The sequence below is a fragment of the Bufo gargarizans genome, chromosome 1 (genome assembly GCF_014858855.1).
Source record: "Bufo gargarizans isolate SCDJY-AF-19 chromosome 1, ASM1485885v1, whole genome shotgun sequence".
Classification (NCBI taxonomy): domain Eukaryota; kingdom Metazoa; phylum Chordata; class Amphibia; order Anura; family Bufonidae; genus Bufo; species Bufo gargarizans.
This window is the reverse complement of record NC_058080.1, coordinates 37,074,081-37,099,861: the sequence shown is the minus strand read 5'-3', so window position 1 is coordinate 37,099,861 and position 25,781 is coordinate 37,074,081.

The following is a 25,781-nucleotide window of genomic DNA, read 5'->3' as shown; positions in this document are numbered from 1 at the left end:
CCTGGAGAACCCTCCGATCGGTAGCCAGAAGGTAAGTGCAGACATCAGATCATTGCACCCGGGCTAGGAACACTCTTAAAAGAGTTCTCCAAGACTGGGAACAAATGGTCGGGATGTAAAAAGATAAAAGACTCGCCTACTCAGAGCATTATGGGTCTATCTCCAAGGTCCCATCTCTGCTGTCTACATGCATTTCACCGCTGCCAGCCAATCAGTGGCCTCAGCGATGACGGGAACGGCAGGTAATAGCTGAAGCCATGGCAACCCCCCCCCTATACCTAAACCACTGGGTTTTGTCCATTTTTAAAGTCCTCAGACCCTGCATTAAACGACTATGACAAGGACTTCCGGTTCCGGCGCCGCCATGTGAAGTCGCTTGGAAGTGAAGCTCCCCAGCTACCCACCACAAATCGTGACAAACTGCCCGGGCATCCTTCTTTCTGCAGTGAGGAGGAAGATCATAGGGTGCGACCACTTTGCATGGATCGTTATCTTGTGAATATGGGCAAAACACTGAAGAGCAGAGTGCTTTCGTCGCCGCTGCAACAAGACGAGACGTCTAATGACATGGCGCCGATCCCAGATGCCGCGGACGTGGCCGGGACCCAAACCCAGACTGGGCAACTAACAGAGGGGAATGAGGTACAAAATGTTCTACCGGACTCCCTGATAAAACATATCGATTACAAAGCACTCGCAGTGGAAGTAGCTGCTCACCTAGCTCCAGACCTGCGGGAAACTCTGGCCACCTCGGTCACTCATGTGATGCAGCAGCTACAGGATACTGTACAGCAGCATGATGCCAGACTTGATGTGGCCGAGTCCAGAATACATGGGGGACACTGCAGAATCGATCCTGCACAAGCTTCATAAAGTCCTCACAGAGAATAAAAGATTGGGCGAGAAGGTGGAAGATTTAGAAAACCGCTCCAGACGCAATAACCTGAGGCTGGTGGGGCTACAAGAGTCGATTCCGGTGGGAGATCTAATGGCCATATGTGAAAATGAACTGCCCGGTATCCTGGGAATTTCGCGCCATTGCAAGGTGGAGCGCGCACATAGAGTGGGCCCGAATAACCGTAGCGACGATCGTCTGCCCACCAGACCTAGGCAGGTCATCATGCGGTACTTAGATTACTCTGATAAGGAACTCATCCTCAGAGCGTATAAAGCACGCAAAGGCCCTATTATACTGAGAGGGAGCGAAAATCCTGTTGTTTGGGGACTATTCTGCGGAGGTTTCTAAGAGGCGGAAGGCTTTTCTCTCCGATTTGTACCCAGTTGCATAACAAGAATATCAGATTTGCATTTGATTTATCCGGCTTCATTGCGAATTTACCGCCCAGATGGCTCCTCCACGCTGTATCATTCCCCTGATGAGGCGTCCAGATCCCTGGATAGAAATGCGTCACCTCCTCGGGGACTGCAGAGATCGCCGAGACGCCATGATCGAGACGAGAGATCTAGTGCACTAGCAGATGACCCGCCGCTGCAGGGAACACAGGAACGTTCATATGCAGGCCGAGCCGGTTCAAGCCAACAGCGCGAGACAAGATGAGCTGGCGCTTAGGTTCGGCATTGCATTCTATTGTACAGGTCCAGGATAGAACGTGGACTGATAAGCGCTAACACCGGTATGTTTGTTTGGGGGATCAGCCTTCTATGTGAGAGAAGCCGGGGGCGATTTTGCTCCAGTGGGGATGATCAAAATTCATTTAATCCCTAAGGCCCGGTTTCTATGATGTGGAGGGTGGATGCACCATGCCAATATATCTGGCTATTATACCATGGATAAGATTTACTCATTTGACGACTTACCTGTAGCCATGTAAATGTATTTCATTGTATAGAGTCATGAGGAAACTTGGGCTGCAGAGTGATATAACTGACTCTCGGGACGGGTGAGGCCGGGTGCGTCTCTCGCTCTTGGGGAGATGATTGGGTTTTACCCAATCTTTATTGCCCGGATCCCTTGAATTCGGGGGGCAGGTTTACCACAGCAGTATGGCAATTCAACACTGAGGCAGTATGATGAAGCAATAATTTAGTCTTGTGATAACATACTATGTAGTATAATTGTTATTGTGATCTGCCTGGTTTGATGAGCTAGCTGGAATCAATGTACAGCTGGGTCAGAAGATGGAAGTACGTTTATAGTCACAAGGTGGTTTGGGGAGTGGAGCGCTCATGCTAATTTAATGCTTTGGTCGCTCGCTTGCACATGGGGAGATATGGCCTTTAGGGCCATATCTAGGGCCTAGAGCTCTTAAGTTTAATACCTGTTATGTTGTTTTTCGTTATTGCTTTCAGGGGGGATCTTGGGTAAAGTTGCTTGCTCTTGAAAACTGGATGTCTACCTCTTCCCGCTTCCATATGCAATTTAACGTTCGGTGGAGACCTCCATGAGAATAGTCTCCTGGAACGTTAAGGGGCTGCGCTCCCCTCAAAAGCGTAATAAGATACTAAGGCACCTGAAAAACCTCCGAGCCGATATAGCCCTCTTGCAGGAGTCTCATCTGGTAGAGGAGGATTATGACAGAATGAAGAAGACATGGGTGGGAACTGTGCTGGGCTCTGCAGCGGTCAACCGCAAAGCGGGGGTCTTAATATTAATACACAAAAATTTGTCCTCAGTTGTTTTGGATCGGTCGGGTGATGATGAGGGGAGATGGTGCATGGCAAGAATCTCGTTGGGAGTGGACGAACTTACGATCTATAATGTCTATGCTCCTAATGGAGACAACAGGCCTTTCTTATCTGATTTGGCTGGGGTCATTATCAAAGACGCGTCTGCCAAAAAGGTAGTGGGGGGGAGACCTCAATGCTGTGTACTCCTTGAAAGAAGATAGGAAATCCTCTAGGATATCTAGGGAAAAGTTGTCCATAGTGGAAGGAGCTTTGGTAAACTTTGTGGAGGATACGGCGTTGATAGACTCCTGGCGGCTTTTGAATCCTGACAGTAGGGAGTTTACTTTCTACTCTAATCCTCATGACTCGTGGTCGAGAATCGATTACCTTCTTACCTCAGGTAACCTTTCTAATAGAATTATAGGAACCAAGATTCATGACTTAATCATATCAGACCATGCCCCGATCTCTATAAATATAGCAGAACAGCAGCCTAGAGGTTCAGACATTCTATGGAGATTCCCGTCATTTTTATACCATGATGAGAATTTTCAGGATCTACTTAGGGGTTGGTACTGGGAGTATAAGGGAGATAATAGTTCCTATCAGGATTCGCCGTCCATTTATTGGGATGCGGCTAAAGTGGTGTTAAGAGGACGTATCATGGCGTATACACAGGGACTCAAAAAGAAAGTAGCACATGAATTGATAAAGTATAGTAAATTGCTCCGATCAGCATATACTGAGCATATGTCCAATCCCTCCGATCAAAATAGAGCGAAATGGAAAACAGCCGGGGAAAATTACGAGCTATGGTATGAAAGAAAAGCAAAAACTGACATGTCAATCTCCACGGCCAAGTTTTTTAGAGAGGGGAATAAGTCAGGTAGATTATTGGCGTCATTAGTGAAAAATGCTAAGCGACAACACCACATAACGTCTATTGCTGACTCTAGGGGTGAGATACATCAAAAACCAGAGAAAATAATTTCTGTTTTACGTGACTTTTATGCAAAGCTATATGAAGATCCGGGACCGATTGACCCAATGTCCGAGTTCTTTCTGAAATGCACTAATCTCCCTTCGCCATCGCAGACCCAGCTAGAGGCTTTAAACTCACCTATTACTAATTCAGAAGTTACGAGGGCAATTAAATACTCAAAATTGCATAAGGCGCCAGGTCCTGATGGGTACTCAATAGAGTTCTACAAGATGATGGCAGGAGAAAAAGTTTTCAATGGTATCCTCACGGGTTCACCTTTGTCTACATCTGATAATGTAGCATATATCAAATTGATTCCCAAGCCCGGAAGGGATGCTCTGCTTCCATCGTCGTTCCGTCCCATCTCACTTATCAATGTCGATCTAAAACTAGCCGCCAAAATAATGGCTGACAGACTTTCATTTATAATGCCTGACTTGGTATCCCCATCGCAGTCGGGATTTATTAAAAATAGAGCAGCGGTTTCCAATATCCGCAAAGTCCTCACAGTGCTGGATGCAGTGAGAGGGAAATCTGATAAATCAATTATGCCTTCATTAGTTGCATTTGATGCTGGAAAAGGCATTTGATAATGTGAGATGGGATTGGTTAGGCAAAGTGATGGAAAAAATGCAGATTCTTGGTCCATTCAGAACCTTCATTTCGGCATTATATAGTGATCCTAGAGCTAGAATCTCGACTCCTGGATTCCTATCAACAACTTTTAACTTAGCTAGAGGAACACGTCAGGGATGTCCCCTCTCGCCTTTATTGTTTAATATAGCCCTAGAGCCCCTGATCAGATTATTAGAGGAAGGGAATATTTTTCAAGGTATAAAAGTAGGGAAGAGTGAAGTGTGTACATCGTTATTTGCGGATGACTTACTCATTTTTCTTGCTGACCCGTTGATGGACCTTGAAAAAGTGCTACAACTGTTATCATCTTTTGGACCGGTGTCAGGCTTTAAAATAAACCTGGACAAGTGTGTATTACTCACATTGAGACCTCCCTCGCCAGAATTTAAGCTACCAGAGTCATGTAGTCAAATAGTAGTAGCTACTACATATATTAAATACTTGGGTATTAAAATAGGGAGAACCCCTGAATCACTTTATGCTTTAAACTACATACCATTATTTAAAGCAATAAAAAATGATTTAGAGAGGTGGAAACACTTGCCATTGTCTTTAACGGGCAGAAGCCACCTAATTAAGATGGTATGCTTCCCTAAACTCTTGTACCCCATGCAAACATTGCCGTTACTCTTGAAACACTCTGATATTAAAGGTATACAATCCATGTTCACATCCTTTATATGGTCTGGAAGAAAGTCTAGAGTGTCCCTATCTACATTGATGTTGCCTAGACACCAAGGGGGCTTGAACATCCCAAATATAAGATTGTATAATCTAGCTTGTTTGTTCCGACACTGCCTAGATTGGATGCACAGATCTCACCATTACTCAAACACCTCTCTGGAACAGCAACTGGCAGGTGGTTGGCCATTGTCAGATCTGTTACATACGAGGAGACGGATACTTCCGCCCCATCTAAGACACTCACTGATATTAAAAGACACCATGGTAACATGGAAAGAGGTACGTAAGATAGCCAAGAAATCATTCCTGGCTTCTAGATACCTGGAATTATGGGAACATCCAGAGTTCCCCTTAGGGGCTCAAAACAAAATGTTCAGGACTTGGAAGTCCAAAGGAATACACAGACTTTTGGATGTTCTTCATGTGTCTGAGAAAAGATATCTGACATTTCCAGAGCTGTGTGACAGATTTGGCCTTGAAAAATCCCAGTTCTTGGCTTACCAACAGCTTATGCATTTCTGCAAGCAGAGGTTACTGGATGTCTCTAGCGAATGTACAAACCAGTCCCTAGCATTTTCACTAACGCATGGGGACGGTAGACACTCTATTTCCCACATATATAGCAATATCAGAGAGTCTGCAGACAAAAAAGTAGTTGCCGGTCTCTTTAGGAAATGGGAGAGGAAACTTAAAAAATCCTTGCCAGTGGAAGAGGTGTTGATGGGATGGATGAGAGTTTGTAAGGCAGGTGCCTTGTGAAAAATGGAGAGAATCACACTTTCGCCTTATACACTCAGCGATCTATGCATTTAACATCTTAAGAAAAGCTCCTAAAACAGATTACTTGACTAAATGCCTGAAATGTGATGCAGACCGAGCAGATTTGCTACATTGTGTTTGGGAGTGTTCACATGTCCAAACCTTCTGGAAGGAGGTGTCTGATTGGATCAGGGGTACGTGGGGGGAAACTTTGTCTTACAGTCCTGAGACACTCCTTTTCCATATATTTGATGAAGCCTCTAAACCTAAGTTGATAGTGGAGGTTGACATCTCTCCGAGTCCTTTTAAACAATTGGCTTAACCAAGTATCCCTCAAGTTAGTGAACTAATTTCCCAGATGTCCCATTTTATGTATATAGACAAATTGGACACGGAACATCAAAAAGAAAAAAAGACGAGGGGTTTCTTTCGTAAATGGCAAACCTTTATTGAACGACACCTCTCACGGGGGGATGTCGGAGAGCTGATGGCATCCTTTAGATATACAGAGTGGTATGCAAAGGCAGTAATGAATGGGAGCATAGGGAGATTGTATATAAGAAACTAGGGAATGCATAACACACCATCATATTTTTTGAAATATACTGTACTGACAATACAGTAAGAGAAGGGGGTTGAAGGATCAGACATCCTTGAGCATGGGGTGGGAGGGCTAGGGAGGGAGGGGGGGGTGTTAAATGTTATATAGTTTTATTTTATTTTATACTTATAATTTTCTTTCTCTCTGCAAGGCATGTATATTACTGATTATACTATCGTGATGTTTTAACATTATGACTGATATTTTACATTGTAAAAAGTATACTTTATTCAATGCTCTGCGACATGCAGTGAAAATGCTATGTAAGAGAATTTATTTTGAATAAAATAAAGAAAACTTTGTTTTAAAAAAACCCCGACTATGACAAGGGGAAAAGAATCAACGTTTTCTGAGGAACATATCGTAGATACAGTTGTAGTACTGAAAAATGACCACAAGATGGCGGTGTAGCCTAGAAGAAATCCAGAGGAGTGTAATATTAACACAGACCACAGGGAGCTTCAGGGGGCGTGCGGAACCCCCACCGGGAATAGCCCTGCCCTCCCCTATTATAGCTGGAGTCAATCTAACCAATGCATGAGAAAAGCGAGAAGAAAAGGGATTCTCAAAGGAAAAAAGCAACAAACCAAATGGCCTCTGCACTGTCATGGTGTAATAGCCACGAATGCACGAGGCAGAATACAAGGAAAAGAGCGCTAATCCTGGACAGACGCCAGGGAGTGCAGCTCCCAACATCCAGGTTGATCCTGATTCTGGTCTTCAAAGGAATGACCTCCCAAAAATATGTGAACCCGGCCACGGATTCCCTTTCTGACTCTTTTGTTCGGGGAGGAAGATTAGACAGTGTTCCCAATGTGAAGCCAGAAGATCTTCAGGCCTTATCTAGTCCAAAACCACTTACTTCTCATGCCAGAAGCAATGCTCCATTTCTTCCTGTAAACAGATTTTACAGAGTTCATTGAGTTCAGTGGTAACTGTATACATGACTATGCATTGAGCTCCCCCTAGTGGCTGCAGTCAGACATTGTTATCATATACCTGGCAGCAGGAGACAAAGTACCGGGGAGAGAAATAGTTCTCTGTGCTCTGTACTGATGAGGGGCAATCACCCCCAGCTGCCTGCTGATGAGATGCTGGCTTAGCTATTGTCAAAGCTAAGTTTCAAGGCCTGTTTAAAATGTCAAGCATTGACCTATAGGATAGCTGCCTTACATCTGGTGGCATCAGAGGCTCCGATTTCTTTCCTTTTAGGAAAGTGAGCTCATTTACACATGTTTTTCCCGGAGGAGCAATGAATGGTGCATACACACAATCCTAGCTATACATTGTACAATGTATAAAACAACAAAAAAAACATTGAATATGCAAATGAAGGAGCAAAGGTCACAGTTTGTTTAAAAACACAAGTCCTATTACCTTCCCTATAGTCAGTAAACGCGCTGTGCTCTGGTTAATGTGGTGCGGGGCTCAACCCTCCACCAGGTGGCGCCAACTAACCACATGAAATATTCAACACAATTCCAAGGTTAGAGACTTCATTTAACCCTTTGGGGCTCGCAGTCTCCAAGGTGTAAATCTTCAGATCCCCTTTAGGCATTAGTGACAGTATTTCTCACCAATTTATCATGGCAATAAACAAAGACACATTTAAAGCCTTCATCCCTCCTACTGCACATCTTCCTGTCTATCAGTGGTCCTTGGCTTTACACCTAGGTCCATTTCCGCTCTCCTCACAACCTCCTCTGGATAGCCTCCTCTCAGCAAACATAAGAGCTTACACTCTACAGGAGAGAGAGGACCTCACTGACCATAAGAGCTTACACTCTACAGGAGAGAGAGGAGCTCACTGACCATAAGAGCTTACACTCTACAGGAGAGAGAGGACCTCACTGACCATAAGAGCTTACACTCTACAGGAGAGAGAGGACCTCACTGACCATAAGAGCTTACACTCTACTGGAGAGAGAGAGGAGCTCACTGACCATAAGAGCTTACACTCTACAGGAGAGAGAGGACCTCACTGACCATAAGAGCTTACACTCTACAGGAGAGAGAGGACCTCACTGACCATAAGAGCTTACACTCTACAGGAGAGAGAGGACCTCACTGACCATAAGAGCTTACACTCTACAGGAGAGAGAGGACCTCACTGACCATAAGAGCTTACACTCTACAGGAGAGAGAGGACCTCACTGACCATAAGAGCTTACACTCTACAGGAGAGAGAGGACCTCACTGACCATAAGAGCTTACACTCTACAGGAGAGAGAGGACCTCACTGACCATAAGAGCTTACACTCTACAGGAGAGAGAGGACCTCACTGACCATAAGAGCTTACACTCTACAGGAGAGAGAGGACCTCACTGACCATAAGAGCTTACACTCTACAGGAGAGAGAGGACCTCACTGACCATAAGAGCTTACACTCTACAGGAGAGAGAGGACCTCACTGACCATAAGAGCTTACACTCTACAGGAGAGAGAGGACCTCACTGACCATAAGAGCTTACACTCTACAGGAGAGAGAGGACCTCACTGACCATAAGAGCTTACACTCTACAGGAGAGAGAGGACCTCACTGACCATAAGAGCTTACACTCTACAGGAGAGAGAGGACCTCACTGACCATAAGAGCTTACACTCTACAGGAGAGAGAGGACCTCACTGACCATAAGAGCTTACACTCTACAGGAGAGAGAGGACCTCACTGACCATAAGAGCTTACACTCTACAGGAGAGAGAGAGGACCTCACTGACCATAAGAGCTTACACTCTACAGGAGAGAGAGGACCTCACTGACCATAAGAGCTTACACTCTACAGGAGAGAGAGGACCTCACTGACCATAAGAGCTTACACTCTACAGGAGAGAGAGGACCTCACTGACCATAAGAGCTTACACTCTACAGGAGAGAGAGGACCTCACTGACCATAAGAGCTTACACTCTACAGGAGAGAGAGGACCTCACTGACCATAAGAGCTTACACTCTACAGGAGAGAGAGGACCTCACTGACCATAAGAGCTTACACTCTACAGGAGAGAGAGGACCTCACTGACCATAAGAGCTTACACTCTACAGGAGAGAGAGAGGACCTCACTGACCATAAGAGCTTACACTCTACAGGAGAGAGAGGACCTCACTGACCATAAGAGCTTACACTCTACAGGAGAGAGAGGACCTCACTGACCATAAGAGCTTACACTCTACAGGAGAGAGAGGACCTCACTGACCATAAGAGCTTACACTCTACAGGAGAGAGAGGACCTCACTGACCATAAGAGCTTACACTCTACAGGAGAGAGAGGACCTCACTGACCATAAGAGCTTACACTCTACAGGAGAGAGAGGACCTCACTGACCATAAGAGCTTACACTCTACAGGAGAGAGAGGACCTCACTGACCATAAGAGCTTACACTCTACAGGAGAGAGAGGACCTCACTGACCATAAGAGCTTACACTCTACAGGAGAGAGAGGACCTCACTGACCATAAGAGCTTACACTCTACAGGAGAGAGAGAGGACCTCACTGACCATAAGAGCTTACACTCTACAGGAGAGAGAGAGGACCTCACTGACCATAAGAGCTTACACTCTACAGGAGAGAGAGGACCTCACTGACCATAAGAGCTTACACTCTACAGGAGAGAGAGGACCTCACTGACCATAAGAGCTTACACTCTACAGGAGAGAGAGGACCTCACTGACCATAAGAGCTTACACTCTACAGGAGAGAGAGGACCTCACTGACCATAAGAGCTTACACTCTACAGGAGAGAGAGGACCTCACTGACCATAAGAGCTTACACTCTACAGGAGAGAGAGGACCTCACTGACCATAAGAGCTTACACTCTACAGGAGAGAGAGGACCTCACTGACCATAAGAGCTTACACTCTACAGGAGAGAGAGAGGACCTCACTGACCATAAGAGCTTACACTCTACAGGAGAGAGAGGACCTCACTGACCATAAGAGCTTACACTCTACAGGAGAGAGAGGACCTCACTGACCATAAGAGCTTACACTCTACAGGAGAGAGAGGACCTCACTGACCATAAGAGCTTACACTCTACAGGAGAGAGAGGACCTCACTGACCATAAGAGCTTACACTCTACAGGAGAGAGAGGACCTCACTGACCATAAGAGCTTACACTCTACAGGAGAGAGAGGACCTCACTGACCATAAGAGCTTACACTCTACAGGAGAGAGAGGACCTCACTGACCATAAGAGCTTACACTCTACAGGAGAGAGAGGACCTCACTGACCATAAGAGCTTACACTCTACAGGAGAGAGAGGACCTCACTGACCATAAGAGCTTACACTCTACAGGAGAGAGAGAGGACCTCACTGACCATAAGAGCTTACACTCTACAGGAGAGAGAGGACCTCACTGACCATAAGAGCTTACACTCTACAGGAGAGAGAGGACCTCACTGACCATAAGAGCTTACACTCTACAGGAGAGAGAGGACCTCACTGACCATAAGAGCTTACACTCTACAGGAGAGAGAGGACCTCACTGACCATAAGAGCTTACACTCTACAGGAGAGAGAGGACCTCACTGACCATAAGAGCTTACACTCTACAGGAGAGAGAGGACCTCACTGACCATAAGAGCTTACACTCTACAGGAGAGAGAGGACCTCACTGACCATAAGAGCTTACACTCTACAGGAGAGAGAGGACCTCACTGACCATAAGAGCTTACACTCTACAGGAGAGAGAGGACCTCACTGACCATAAGAGCTTACACTCTACAGGAGAGAGAGGACCTCACTGACCATAAGAGCTTACAGGAGAGAGAGGACCTCACTGACCATAAGAGCTTACACTCTACAGGAGAGAGAGGACCTCACTGACCATAAGAGCTTACACTCTACAGGAGAGAGAGGACCTCACTGACCATAAGAGCTTACACTCTACAGGAGAGAGAGGACCTCACTGACCATAAGAGCTTACACTCTACAGGAGAGAGAGAGGACCTCACTGACCATAAGAGCTTACACTCTACAGGAGAGAGAGGACCTCACTGACCATAAGAGCTTACACTCTACAGGAGAGAGAGGACCTCACTGACCATAAGAGCTTACACTCTACAGGAGAGAGAGGACCTCACTGACCATAAGAGCTTACACTCTACAGGAGAGAGAGGACCTCACTGACCATAAGAGCTTACACTCTACAGGAGAGAGAGGACCTCACTGACCATAAGAGCTTACACTCTACAGGAGAGAGAGGACCTCACTGACCATAAGAGCTTACACTCTACAGGAGAGAGAGGACCTCACTGACCATAAGAGCTTACACTCTACAGGAGAGAGAGAGGACCTCACTGACCATAAGAGCTTACACTCTACAGGAGAGAGAGGACCTCACTGACCATAAGAGCTTACACTCTACAGGAGAGAGAGAGGACCTCACTGACCATAAGAGCTTACACTCTACAGGAGAGAGAGGACCTCACTGACCATAAGAGCTTACACTCTACAGGAGAGAGAGGACCTCACTGACCATAAGAGCTTACACTCTACAGGAGAGAGAGGACCTCACTGACCATAAGAGCTTACACTCTACAGGAGAGAGAGGACCTCACTGACCATAAGAGCTTACACTCTACAGGAGAGAGAGGACCTCACTGACCATAGAGCTTACACTCTACAGGAGAGAGGACCTCACTGACCATAAGAGCTTACACTCTACAGGAGAGAGAGGACCTCACTGACCATAAGAGCTTACACTCTACAGGAGAGAGAGGACCTCACTGACCATAGAGCTTACACTCTACAGGAGAGAGAGGACCTCACTGACCATAAGAGCTTACACTCTACAGGAGAGAGAGGACCTCACTGACCATAAGAGCTTACACTCTACAGGAGAGAGAGGACCTCACTGACCATAAGAGCTTACACTCTACAGGAGAGAGAGAGGACCTCACTGACCATAAGAGCTTACACTCTACAGGAGAGAGAGGACCTCACTGACCATAAGAGCTTACACTCTACAGGAGAGAGAGAGGACCTCACTGACCATAAGAGCTTACACTCTACAGGAGAGAGAGGACCTCACTGACCATAAGAGCTTACACTCTACAGGAGAGAGAGGACCTCACTGACCATAAGAGCTTACACTCTACAGGAGAGAGAGGACCTCACTGACCATAAGAGCTTACACTCTACAGGAGAGAGAGGACCTCACTGACCATAAGAGCTTACACTCTACAGGAGAGAGAGGACCTCACTGACCATAAGAGCTTACACTCTACAGGAGAGAGAGGACCTCACTGACCATAAGAGCTTACACTCTACAGGAGAGAGAGGACCTCACTGACCATAAGAGCTTACACTCTACAGGAGAGAGAGGACCTCACTGACCATAAGAGCTTACACTCTACAGGAGAGAGAGGACCTCACTGACCATAAGAGCTTACACTCTACAGGAGAGAGAGGACCTCACTGACCATAAGAGCTTACACTCTACAGGAGAGAGAGGACCTCACTGACCATAAGAGCTTACACTCTACAGGAGAGAGAGGACCTCACTGACCATAAGAGCTTACACTCTACAGGAGAGAGAGGACCTCACTGACCATAAGAGCTTACACTCTACAGGAGAGAGAGGACCTCACTGACCATAAGAGCTTACACTCTACAGGAGAGAGAGGACCTCACTGACCATAAGAGCTTACACTCTACAGGAGAGAGAGGACCTCACTGACCATAAGAGCTTACACTCTACAGGAGAGAGAGGACCTCACTGACCATAAGAGCTTACACTCTACAGGAGAGAGAGGACCTCACTGACCATAAGAGCTTACACTCTACAGGAGAGAGAGGACCTCACTGACCATAAGAGCTTACACTCTACAGGAGAGAGAGGACCTCACTGACCATAAGAGCTTACACTCTACAGGAGAGAGAGGACCTCACTGACCATAAGAGCTTACACTCTACAGGAGAGAGAGGACCTCACTGACCATAAGAGCTTACACTCTACAGGAGAGAGAGGACCTCACTGACCATAAGAGCTTACACTCTACAGGAGAGAGAGGACCTCACTGACCATAAGAGCTTACACTCTACAGGAGAGAGAGGACCTCACTGACCATAAGAGCTTACACTCTACAGGAGAGAGAGGACCTCACTGACCATAAGAGCTTACACTCTACAGGAGAGAGAGGACCTCACTGACCATAAGAGCTTACACTCTACAGGAGAGAGAGGACCTCACTGACCATAAGAGCTTACACTCTACAGGAGAGAGAGGACCTCACTGACCATAAGAGCTTACACTCTACAGGAGAGAGAGGACCTCACTGACCATAAGAGCTTACACTCTACAGGAGAGAGAGGACCTCACTGACCATAAGAGCTTACACTCTACAGGAGAGAGAGGACCTCACTGACCATAAGAGCTTACACTCTACAGGAGAGAGAGGACCTCACTGACCATAAGAGCTTACACTCTACAGGAGAGAGAGGACCTCACTGACCATAAGAGCTTACACTCTACAGGAGAGAGAGGACCTCACTGACCATAAGAGCTTACACTCTACAGGAGAGAGAGGACCTCACTGACCATAAGAGCTTACACTCTACAGGAGAGAGAGGACCTCACTGACCATAAGAGCTTACACTCTACAGGAGAGAGAGGACCTCACTGACCATAAGAGCTTACACTCTACAGGAGAGAGAGGACCTCACTGACCATAAGAGCTTACACTCTACAGGAGAGAGAGGACCTCACTGACCATAAGAGCTTACACTCTACAGGAGAGAGAGGACCTCACTGACCATAAGAGCTTACACTCTACAGGAGAGAGAGAGGACCTCACTGACCATAAGAGCTTACACTCTACAGGAGAGAGAGGACCTCACTGACCATAAGAGCTTACACTCTACAGGAGAGAGAGGACCTCACTGACCATAAGAGCTTACACTCTACAGGAGAGAGAGGACCTCACTGACCATAAGAGCTTACACTCTACAGGAGAGAGAGGACCTCACTGACCATAAGAGCTTACACTCTACAGGAGAGAGAGGACCTCACTGACCATAAGAGCTTACACTCTACAGGAGAGAGAGGACCTCACTGACCATAAGAGCTTACACTCTACAGGAGAGAGAGGACCTCACTGACCATAAGAGCTTACACTCTACAGGAGAGAGAGGACCTCACTGACCATAAGAGCTTACACTCTACAGGAGAGAGATGACCTCACTGACCATAAGAGCTTACACTCTACAGGAGAGAGAGGACCTCACTGACCATAAGAGCTTACACTCTACAGGAGAGAGAGGACCTCACTGACCATAAGAGCTTACACTCTACAGGAGAGAGAGGACCTCACTGACCATAAGAGCTTACACTCTACAGGAGAGAGAGGACCTCACTGACCATAAGAGCTTACACTCTACAGGAGAGAGAGGACCTCACTGACCATAAGAGCTTACACTCTACAGGAGAGAGAGGACCTCACTGACCATAAGAGCTTACACTCTACAGGAGAGAGAGGACCTCACTGACCATAAGAGCTTACACTCTACAGGAGAGAGAGGACCTCACTGACCATAAGAGCTTACACTCTACAGGAGAGAGAGGACCTCACTGACCATAAGAGCTTACACTCTACAGGAGAGAGAGGACCTCACTGACCATAAGAGCTTACACTCTACAGGAGAGAGAGGACCTCACTGACCATAAGAGCTTACACTCTACAGGAGAGAGAGGACCTCACTGACCATAAGAGCTTACACTCTACAGGAGAGAGAGGACCTCACTGACCATAAGAGCTTACACTCTACAGGAGAGAGAGGACCTCACTGACCATAAGAGCTTACACTCTACAGGAGAGAGAGGACCTCACTGACCATAAGAGCTTACACTCTACAGGAGAGAGAGGACCTCACTGACCATAAGAGCTTACACTCTACAGGAGAGAGAGGACCTCACTGACCATAAGAGCTTACACTCTACAGGAGAGAGAGGACCTCACTGACCATAAGAGCTTACACTCTACAGGAGAGAGAGGACCTCACTGACCATAAGAGCTTACACTCTACAGGAGAGAGAGGACATCACTGACCATAAGAGCTTACACTCTACAGGAGAGAGAGGACCTCACTGACCATAAGAGCTTACACTCTACAGGAGAGAGAGGACCTCACTGACCATAAGAGCTTACACTCTACAGGAGAGAGAGGACCTCACTGACCATAAGAGCTTACACTCTACAGGAGAGAGAGGACCTCACTGACCATAAGAGCTTACACTCTACAGGAGAGAGAGGACCTCACTGACCATAAGAGCTTACACTCTACAGGAGAGAGAGGACATCACTGACCATAAGAAGCTTACACTCTACAGGAGAGAGAGGACCTCACTGACCATAAGAGCTTACACTCTACAGGAGAGAGAGGACCTCACTGACCATAAGAGCTTACACTCTACAGGAGAGAGAGGACCTCACTGACCATAAGAGCTTACACTCTACAGGACAGAGAGGACCTCACTGACCATAAGAGCTTACACTCTACAGGAGAGAGAGGACCTCACTGACCATAAGAGCTTACACTCTACAGGAGAGAGAGGACCTCACTGACCATAAGAGCTTACACTCTACAGGAGAGAGAGGACCTCACTGACCATAAGAGCTTACACTCTACAGGAGAGAGAGGACCTCACTGACCATAAGAGCTTACACTCTACAGAGAGAGAGACCCTGACCAACCGCTACAGGAGAGGACCTCACTGACCATAAGAGCTTACACTCTACAGGAGAGAGAGGACCTCACTGACCATAAGAGCTTACACTCTACAGGAGAGAGAGGACCTCACTGACCATAAGAGCTTACACTCTACAGGAGAGAGAGGACCTCACTGACCATAAGAGCTTACACTCTACAGGAGAGAGAGGACCTCACTGACCATAAGAGCTTACACTCTACAGGAGAGAGAGGACCTCACTGACCATAAGAGCTTACACTCTACAGGAGAGAGAGGACCTCACTGACCATAAGAGCTTACACTCTACAGGAGAGAGAGGACCTCACTGACCATAAGAGCTTACACTCTACAGGAGAGAGAGGACCTCACTGACCATAAGAGCTTACACTCTACAGGAGAGAGAGGACCTCACTGACCATAAGAGCTTACACTCTACAGGAGAGAGAGGACCTCACTGACCATAAGAGCTTACACTCTACAGGAGAGAGAGGACCTCACTGACCATAAGAGCTTACACTCTACAGGAGAGAGAGGACCTCACTGACCATAAGAGCTTACACTCTACAGGAGAGAGAGGACCTCACTGACCATAAGAGCTTACACTCTACAGGAGAGAGAGGACCTCACTGACCATAAGAGCTTACACTCTACAGGAGAGAGAGGACCTCACTGACCATAAGAGCTTACACTCTACAGGAGAGAGAGGACCTCACTGACCATAAGAGCTTACACTCTACAGGAGAGAGAGGACCTCACTGACCATAAGAGCTTACACTCTACAGGAGAGAGAGGACCTCACTGACCATAAGAGCTTACACTCTACAGGAGAGAGAGGACCTCACTGACCATAAGAGCTTACACTCTACAGGAGAGAGGACCTCACTGACCATAAGAGCTTACACTCTACAGGAGAGAGAGGACCTCACTGACCATAAGAGCTTACACTCTACAGGAGAGAGAGGACCTCACTGACCATAAGAGCTTACACTCTACAGGAGAGAGAGGACCTCACTGACCATAAGAGCTTACACTCTACAGGAGAGAGAGGACCTCACTGACCATAAGAGCTTACACTCTACAGGAGAGAGAGGACCTCACTGACCATAAGAGCTTACACTCTACAGGAGAGAGAGGACCTCACTGACCATAAGAGCTTACACTCTACAGGAGAGAGAGGACCTCACTGACCATAAGAGCTTACACTCTACAGGAGAGAGAGGACCTCACTGACCATAAGAGCTTACACTCTACAGGAGAGAGAGGACCTCACTGACCATAAGAGCTTACACTCTACAGGAGAGAGAGGACCTCACTGACCATAAGAGCTTACACTCTACAGGAGAGAGAGGACCTCACTGACCATAAGAGCTTACACTCTACAGGAGAGAGAGGACCTCACTGACCATAAGAGCTTACACTCTACAGGAGAGAGAGGACCTCACTGACCATAAGAGCTTACACTCTACAGGAGAGAGAGGACCTCACTGACCATAAGAGCTTACACTCTACAGGAGAGAGAGGACCTCACTGACCATAAGAGCTTACACTCTACAGGAGAGAGAGGACCTCACTGACCATAAGAGCTTACACTCTACAGGAGAGAGAGGACCTCACTGACCATAAGAGCTTACACTCTACAGGAGAGAGAGGACCTCACTGACCATAAGAGCTTACACTCTACAGGAGAGAGAGGACCTCACTGACCATAAGAGCTTACACTCTACAGGAGGAGAGAGGACCTCACTGACCATAAGAGCTTACACTCTACAGGAGAGAGAGGACCTCACGACCATAAGAGCTTACACTCTACAGGAGGAGAGAGGACCTCACTGACCATAAGAGCTTACACTCTACAGGAGAGAGAGGACCTCACTGACCATAAGAGCTTACACTATACAGGAGAGAGAGGACCTCACTGACCATAAGAGCTTACACTCTACAGGAGAGAGAGGACCTCACTGACCATAAGAGCTTACACTCTACAGGAGAGAGAGGACCTCACTGACCATAAGAGCTTACACTCTACAGGAAGAGAGAGGACCTCACTGACCATAAGAGCTTACACTCTACAGGAGAGAGGACCTCCACTGACCATAAGAGCTTACACTCTACAGGAGAGAGAGAGAGAGGACCTCACTGACCATAAGAGCTTACACTCTACAGGAGAGAGAGGACCCCACTGACCATACGAGCTTACACTCTACAGGAGAGAGAGGACCTCACTGACCATAAGAGCTTACACTCTACAGGAGAGAGAGAGGACCTCACTGACCATAAGAGCTTACACTCTACAGGAGAGAGAGGACCTCACTGACCATAAGAGCTTACACTCTACAGGAGAGAGAGGACCCCACTGACCATAAGAGCTTACACTCTACAGGAGAGAGAGGACCTCACTGACCATAGAGCTTACACTCTACAGGAGAGAGAGGACCTCACTGACCATAAAAGCTTACACTCTACAGGAGAGAGAGGACCTCACTGACCATAAGAGCTTACACTCTACAGGAGAGAGAGAGGACCCCACTGACCATAAGAGCTTACACTCTACAGGAGAGAGAGGACCTCACTGACCATTAGAGCTTACACTCTACAGGAGAGAGAGGACCTCACTGACCATAAAGCTTACACTCTACAGGAGAGAGAGGACCTCACTGACCATAAGAGCTTACCACTCTCCAGGAGGAGAGAGGACCTCACTGACCATAAGAGCTTACACTCTACAGGAGAGAGAGGACTCCCACTGACCATAAGAGAAAAACACTATACAGGAGAGAGAGGACCTCACTGACCATAACAGCTTACACTCTACAGGAGAGAGAGGACCTCACTGACCATAAGAGCTTACACTCTACAGGAGAGAGAGGACCCCACTGACCATAAGAGCTTACACTATACAGGAGAGAGAGGACCTCACTGACCATAAGAGCTTACACTCTACAGGAGAGAGAGGACCTCTCTGACCATAAGAGCTTACACTCTACAGGAGAGAGAGGACCTCACTGACCATAAGAGCTTACACTCTACAGGAGAGAGAGAGGACCTCACTGACCATAAGAGCTTACCTCTACAGGAGAGAAGAGGACCCCACTGACCATAAGAGCTTACACTCTACAGGAGAGAGAGGACCTCACTGACCATAGGAGCTACACTCTACAGGAGAGAGAGGACCTCACTGACCATAAGAGCTTACACTCTACAGGAGAGAGAGGACCTCACTGACCATAAGAGCTTACACTCTACAGGAGAGAGAGAGAGGACCTCACTGACCATAAGAGCTTACACTCTACAGGAGAGAGAGGACCTCACTGACCATAAGAGCTTACACTATACAGGAGAGAGAGGACCTCACTGACCATAAGAGCTTACACTCTACAGGAGAGAGAGGACCTCACTGACCAGAAGAGCTTACACTCTGCAGGACAGAGAGGACCTCACTGACCATAAAGCTTACACTCTACAGGAGAGAGAGAGGACCTCACTGACCATAAGAGCTTACACTCTACAGGAGAGAGAGGACCTCACTGACCATAAGAGCTTACACTCTGACAGGAGAGAGAGGACCTCACTGACCATAAGAGCTTACACTCTACAGGAGAGAGAGGACCTCACTGACCATAAGAGCTTACAGCTCTACAGGACAGAGAGGACCTCACTGACCATAAGAGCTTACACTCTACAGGAGAGAGAGAGAGAGGACCTCACTGACCATAAGAGCTTACACTCTACAGGAGAGAGAGGACCTCACTGACCATAAGAGCTTACACTCTACAGGAGAGAGAGGACCTCACTGACCATAAGAGCTTACACTCTACAGGAGGGAGAGGACCTCACTGACCATAAGAGCTTACACTCTACAGGAGAGAGAGGACCTCACTGACCATAAGAGCTTACACTCTACAGGAGAGAGAGAGGACCTCACTGACCATAAGAGCTTACACTCTACAGGAGGAGAGAGGACCCTACTGACCATAAGAGCTTACACTCTACAGGACAGAGAGGACCCCACTGACCATAAGAGCTTACACTCTACAGGAGAGAGAGGACCCCACTGACCATAAGAGCTTACACTCTACAGGAGAGAGAGGTCCTTACTGACCATAAGAGCTTACACTCTACAGGAGAGAGAGGACCTCACTGACCATAAGAGCTTACACTCTACAGCAGAGAGAGGACCTCACTGACCATACGAGCTTACACTCTACAGGAGAGAGAGGACCTCACTGACCATAAGAGCTTACACTCTCCAGGAGAGAGAGAACCTCACTGACCATAAGAGCTTACACTCTACAGGAGAGAGAGGACCTCACTGACCATAAGAGCTTACACTCTACAGGAGAGAGAGGACCTCACTGACCATAAGAGCTTACACTCTCCAGGAGAGAGAGGACCTCACTGACCATAAGAGCTTACACTCTACAGGAGAGAGAGGACCTCACTGACCATAAGAGCTTACACTCTACAGGAGATAGGACTCAGTAGGTGAAGGTCTGAGCACTCCCCGGTGAGATGTCGCTGTATTCGGCAGTGCGGTCCCCTATTGGCTCAGTGCAGGCTCGGCGAGGCGTACAATGCCATCCTATTCACTGGTGCCTCAGGAGGTACGCAGTGCTGCATGCTACGGGCTCCAGCTGTAAGATCTGCCGGCACTAGGACCCAGGAGGGCCTCAGCCCTGTGCTGCACTAGGATGGACATGTCAGCACTGGGCAGCCTGGCATCGGAGGATGCCGGGGGTCTCTAGACAGACAGCACCGCCATCGTACAGCATCTGCACGGAGACAGCCCAGCCCCAGTGACTCCCCCAGCAGCCATGCTGGAGAACAACAGATCAGCGGAATAAAGGAGGAGAGCTGGAGCAGCATGGCCCAAAGCAAGCGGCACATCTACAGCCGGGTAAGGGCAGGGTGGCACTGCCACATAATGGAGAGGGCAGGGTGGCGGGGGGGTGAGGGGGTGCAGGCGGTATCTGTGGAGGTGTGAACATGATGATAATGGTCAGATACCGGCTATATCGGTGGTCCTGTCTGACCCAGAGATAAGCGGCGCCGCCCCATTCATCTTGTACAGGTTACTGAGGCCTCATCAGATCATCACATAGAATGACACTTCGGTGTGATAAATACTGTCATATGTCACGTGTTACAGTGTAACGCACACAGCACGTGCACTGCGGGGGCTTCATGTAGTTCCTCATGTAGTATATATTATATGATGTATCAAACTGATAGTAATAATGTATCCGAGTAAAATATTTCTAAACATTGCAGTGTCACACCTGTAGTACTGCAGGGGTTAATACCAGTGCTCAGTAGTAGTACCTGTGTGACACCTGTAGAACTGCAGGGGTTAATACCAGTGCTCAGTAGTATTAGCTGTGTGACAACTGTGGTACTGCAGGGGTTAATACCAGTGCTCAGAAGTAGTAGCCGTGTGACACCTGTAGTACTGCAGGGGTTAATAACTGTGCTCAGTAGTATTAGCTGTGTGACACCTGTGGTACTGCAGGGGTTCATAGCAGTACTCAGTAGTAGTAGCTGTGTGACACCTGTAGTACTGCAGGGGTTAATACCAGTGCTCAGTAGTAGTACCTGTGTGACACCTGTAGTAATGCAGGGGTTAATACCAGTACTCAGTATTAGTACCTGTGTGACACCTGTAGTACTGCAGGGGTTAATACCAGTGCTCAGTAGTAGTAGCTGTGTGACACCTGTAGTACTGCAGGGGTTAATACCAGTACTCAGTATTAGTACCTGTGTGACACCTGTAGAACTGCAGGGGTTAATACCAGTACTCAGTATTAGTACCTGTGTGACACCTGTAGAACTGCAGGGGTTAATACCAGTACTCAGTAATAGCAGCTGTGTGACACCTGTAGTACTGCAGGGGTTAATACCAGTGCTCAGTAGTAGCAGCAGTGTGACACCCGTAGTATTGCAGGGGTTAATACCTGTGCTTAGTAGTAGTAGGAGTGTAACACCTGTAGTACTGCAGGGGTTAATACCAGTGCTCAGTAGTAGCTGTGTGACACCTGTAGTACTGTAGGGGTTAATACCAGTGCGCAGTAGAAGTAGCTATGTGACATCTGTAGTACTGCAGGGGTTAATACCAGTGATTAGCAGTAGTAGCTGTGTGACACCTGTAGTACTGCAGGGGTTAATACCAGTGCTCAGTAGTAGTAACTGTGTGACACCTGTAGAACGGCAGGCGTTAATACCTGTGCTTAGTAGTAGTAGCTGTGTCACACCTGCAGTACGGCAGGGGTTAATACCAGTGCTCAGAAGTAGTAGCCGTGTGACACCTGTAGTACTGCAGGGGTTAATAACTGTGCTCAGTAGTAATAGCTGTGTGACACCTGTAGTACTGCAGGGGTTAATACCAGTGCTCAGTATTAGTACCTGTGTGACACCTGTAGAACTGCAGGGGTTAATACCAGTACTCAGTATTAGTACCTGTGTGACACCTGTAGAACTGCAGGGGTTAATACCAGTACTCAGTAGTAGTAGCTGTGTGACACCTGTAGTACTGCAGGGGTTAATACCAGTGCTCAGTAGTAATAGCTGTGTGACACCTGTAGTACTGCAGGGGTTAATACCAGTACTCAGTAGTAATAGCTGTCTGACACCTGTAGTACTGCAGGGGGTAATACCAGTACTCAGTAGTAGCAGCTGTGTGACACCTGTAGTATTGCAGGGGTTAATACCTGTGCTTAGTAGTAGTAGCTGTGTGACACCTGTAGTACTGCAGGGGTTAATACCAGTGCTCAGTAGTAGCTGTGTGACACCTGTAGTACTGTAGGGGTTAATACCAGTGCGCAGTAGTAGTAGCTGTGTGACACCTGTAGTACTGCAGGGGTTAATACCAGTGATTAGTAGTAGTAGCTGTGTGACACCTGTAGTACTGCAGGGGTTAATACCAGTGCTCAGTAGTAGTAACTGTGTGACACCTGTAGAACGGCAGGGGTTAATACCTGTGCTTAGTAGTAGTAGCTGTGTGACACCTGCAGTACTGCAGGGGTTAATAGCAGTTATCAGTAGTATTAGCTGTGTGACACCTGTAGTACTGCAGGGGATAATACCAGTACTCAGTAGTAGCAGCTGTGTAACACCTGTAGTATTGCAGGGGTTAATACCTGTGCTTAGTAGTAGTAGCTGTGTAACACCTGTAGTGCTGCAGGGGTTAATACCAGTGATTAGTAGTAGTAGCTGTGTGACATTTGTAGTATTGCAGGGGTTAATACCAGTGCTCAGTAGTAGCTGTGTGACACCTGTAGTACTGTAGGGGTTAATACCAGTGCTCTGTAGTAGCAGCAGGGTGAAACCTGGAGAACTGCAGGGGTTAATACCAGTGCTCAGTAGTAATAGCTGTGTGACTCCTGTAGTACTGCAGGGGTTAATACCAGTACTCAGTAGTAATAGCTGTCTGACACCTGTAGTACTGCAGGGGATAATACCAGTACTCAGTAGTAGCAGCAGTGTGACACCCGTAGTATTGCAGGGGTTAATACCAGTGCGCAGTAGTAGTAGCTATGTGACATCTGTAGTACTGCAGGGGTTAATACTTGTAGTAGCTGTGTGACACCTGCAGTACTGCAGGGGTTAATACCAGTTATCAGTAGTATTAGCTGTGTGACACCTGTAGTACTGCAGGGGATAATACCAGTACTCAGTAGTAGCAGCTGTGTAACACCTGTAGTATTGCAGGGGTTAATACCTGTGCTTAGTAGTAGTAGCTGTGTAACACCTGTAGTGCTGCAGGGGTTAATACCAGTGATTAGTAGTAGTAGCTGTGTGACATTTGTAGTATTGCAGGGGTTAATACCAGTGCTCAGTAGTAGCTGTGTGACACCTGTAGTACTGTAGGGGTTAATACCAGTGCTCTGTAGTAGCAGCAGGGTGAAACCTGGAGAACTGCAGCGGTTAATACCTGTGATATTAGTAGTAGCTGTGTGACACCTGTAGTACTGCAGAGGTTAATACGAGTACTCAGTAGTAATAGCTGTGTGACAACTGTAGTACTGCAAGGGTTAATACCAGTGTTTAGAAGTAGTAGTTGTGTGATACCTGTAGAACGGCAGGGTTTAATACCTCTGCTCAGTAGTAGTAGCTATGTGACACCTGTAGTACTGCAGGGGGTAATACCTGTGACTCAATAGTATTAGTAGCTATGTGACACCTTTAGTACTGCAGGGGTTAATAAAAGTGATTAGTAGTAGCAGCAGTATGACACTTGTAGTATTGCAGGGGTTTATACCTGTGCTCAGTAGTAGCAGCAGGGTGAAACCTGTAGTACTGCAGGGGTTTATACCAGTACTCAGTAGTAGTAGCAGTGTGACACCTGTAGTACTGCAGGGGTTAATACCAGTGATTAGTAGTAGTAGCTGGGTGACATTTGTAGTATTGCAGGAGTTAATACCTGTGCTCAGTAGTAGCAGCAAGGTGAAACCTGTAGTACTACAGGGGTTAATACCTGTGATTATTAGTAGTAGCTGTTTGACACCTGTAGTACTGTAGGGGTTAATACCAGTACTTAGTAGTAGTAGCTGTGTGACACTAGTAGTACTGCAGGGGTTAATACCAGTGCTCAGTAGTAGTAGCTGTGTGACACCTGTAGTACTGCAGGGGTTAATACCAGTGCTGCAGGGGTTAATACCAGTACCAGTGCTGCAGGGGTTAATACCAGTACTCAGTAGTAGCTGTGTGACACCTGTAGTACTGCAGGGGTTAATGCCTGTGCTCAGTAGTAGTAGCTGTGTGACAGCTGTATTACTGCAGGGGTTAATACCAGTGCTCAGTAGTAGTAGGAGTGTGACAACTGTAATACTGCAGGGGTTAATACCAGAACTCAGTAGTAGCTGTGTGACACCTGTAGTACTGCAGGGGTTAATACAAGTGCTCAGTAGTAGTAGCAGCTATGTGACACCTGTAGTACTGCATGGGTTAATACCAGTACTCAGTAGTAGTAGCTGTGTGACACCTGTAGTACTGCAGGGGTTAATACCTGTGCTCAGTAGTAGTAGCAGTGTGACAGCTGTAGTACTGCAGGGGTTAATACCTGTGACTCAATAGTATTCGTAGCTATGTGACACCTGTAGTACTGCAGGGGTTAATACCTGTGCTCAGTAGTAGCAGCTGTGTGACACCTGTAGTACTGCAGGGGTTAATACCAGTGCTCAGTAGTAATAGCTGTGTGACACCTGTAGAACTGCAGGGGTTAATACCAGTGCTCAGTAGTAGCAGCAGTGTGAAACCTGTAGTACTGCAGGGGTTAATACCAGTGCTCAGTAGTAGCAGCAGTGTGAAACCTGTAGTACTGTAGGGGTTAATACCAGTGCTCAGTAGTAACAGCAGTGTGACATCCGTAGTACTGCAGGGGTTAATAGCAGTGCTCAGTAGTAGCAGCAGTGTAAAACCTGTAGTACTGCAGGGGTTAATACCAGTGCTCAGTATTAGCAGCAGTGTGAAACCTGTAGTACTGCAGGGGTTAATACCAGTGCTCAGTATTAGCAGCAGTGTGAAACCTGTAGTACTGTAGGGGTTAATACCAGTGCTCAGTAGTAATAGCTGTGTGACAACTGTAGTACTGCAAGGGTTAATACCAGTGTTTAGAAGTAGTAGTTGTGTGATACCTGTAGAACGGCAGGGGTTAATACCTGTGCTCAGTAGTAGTAGCTGTGTGACACCTGTAGTACTGCAGGGGGTAATACCTGTGACTCAATAGTATTAGTAGCTATGTGACACCTTTAGTACTGCAGGGGTTAATAAAAGTGATTAGTAGTAGCAGCAGTATGACACTTGTAGT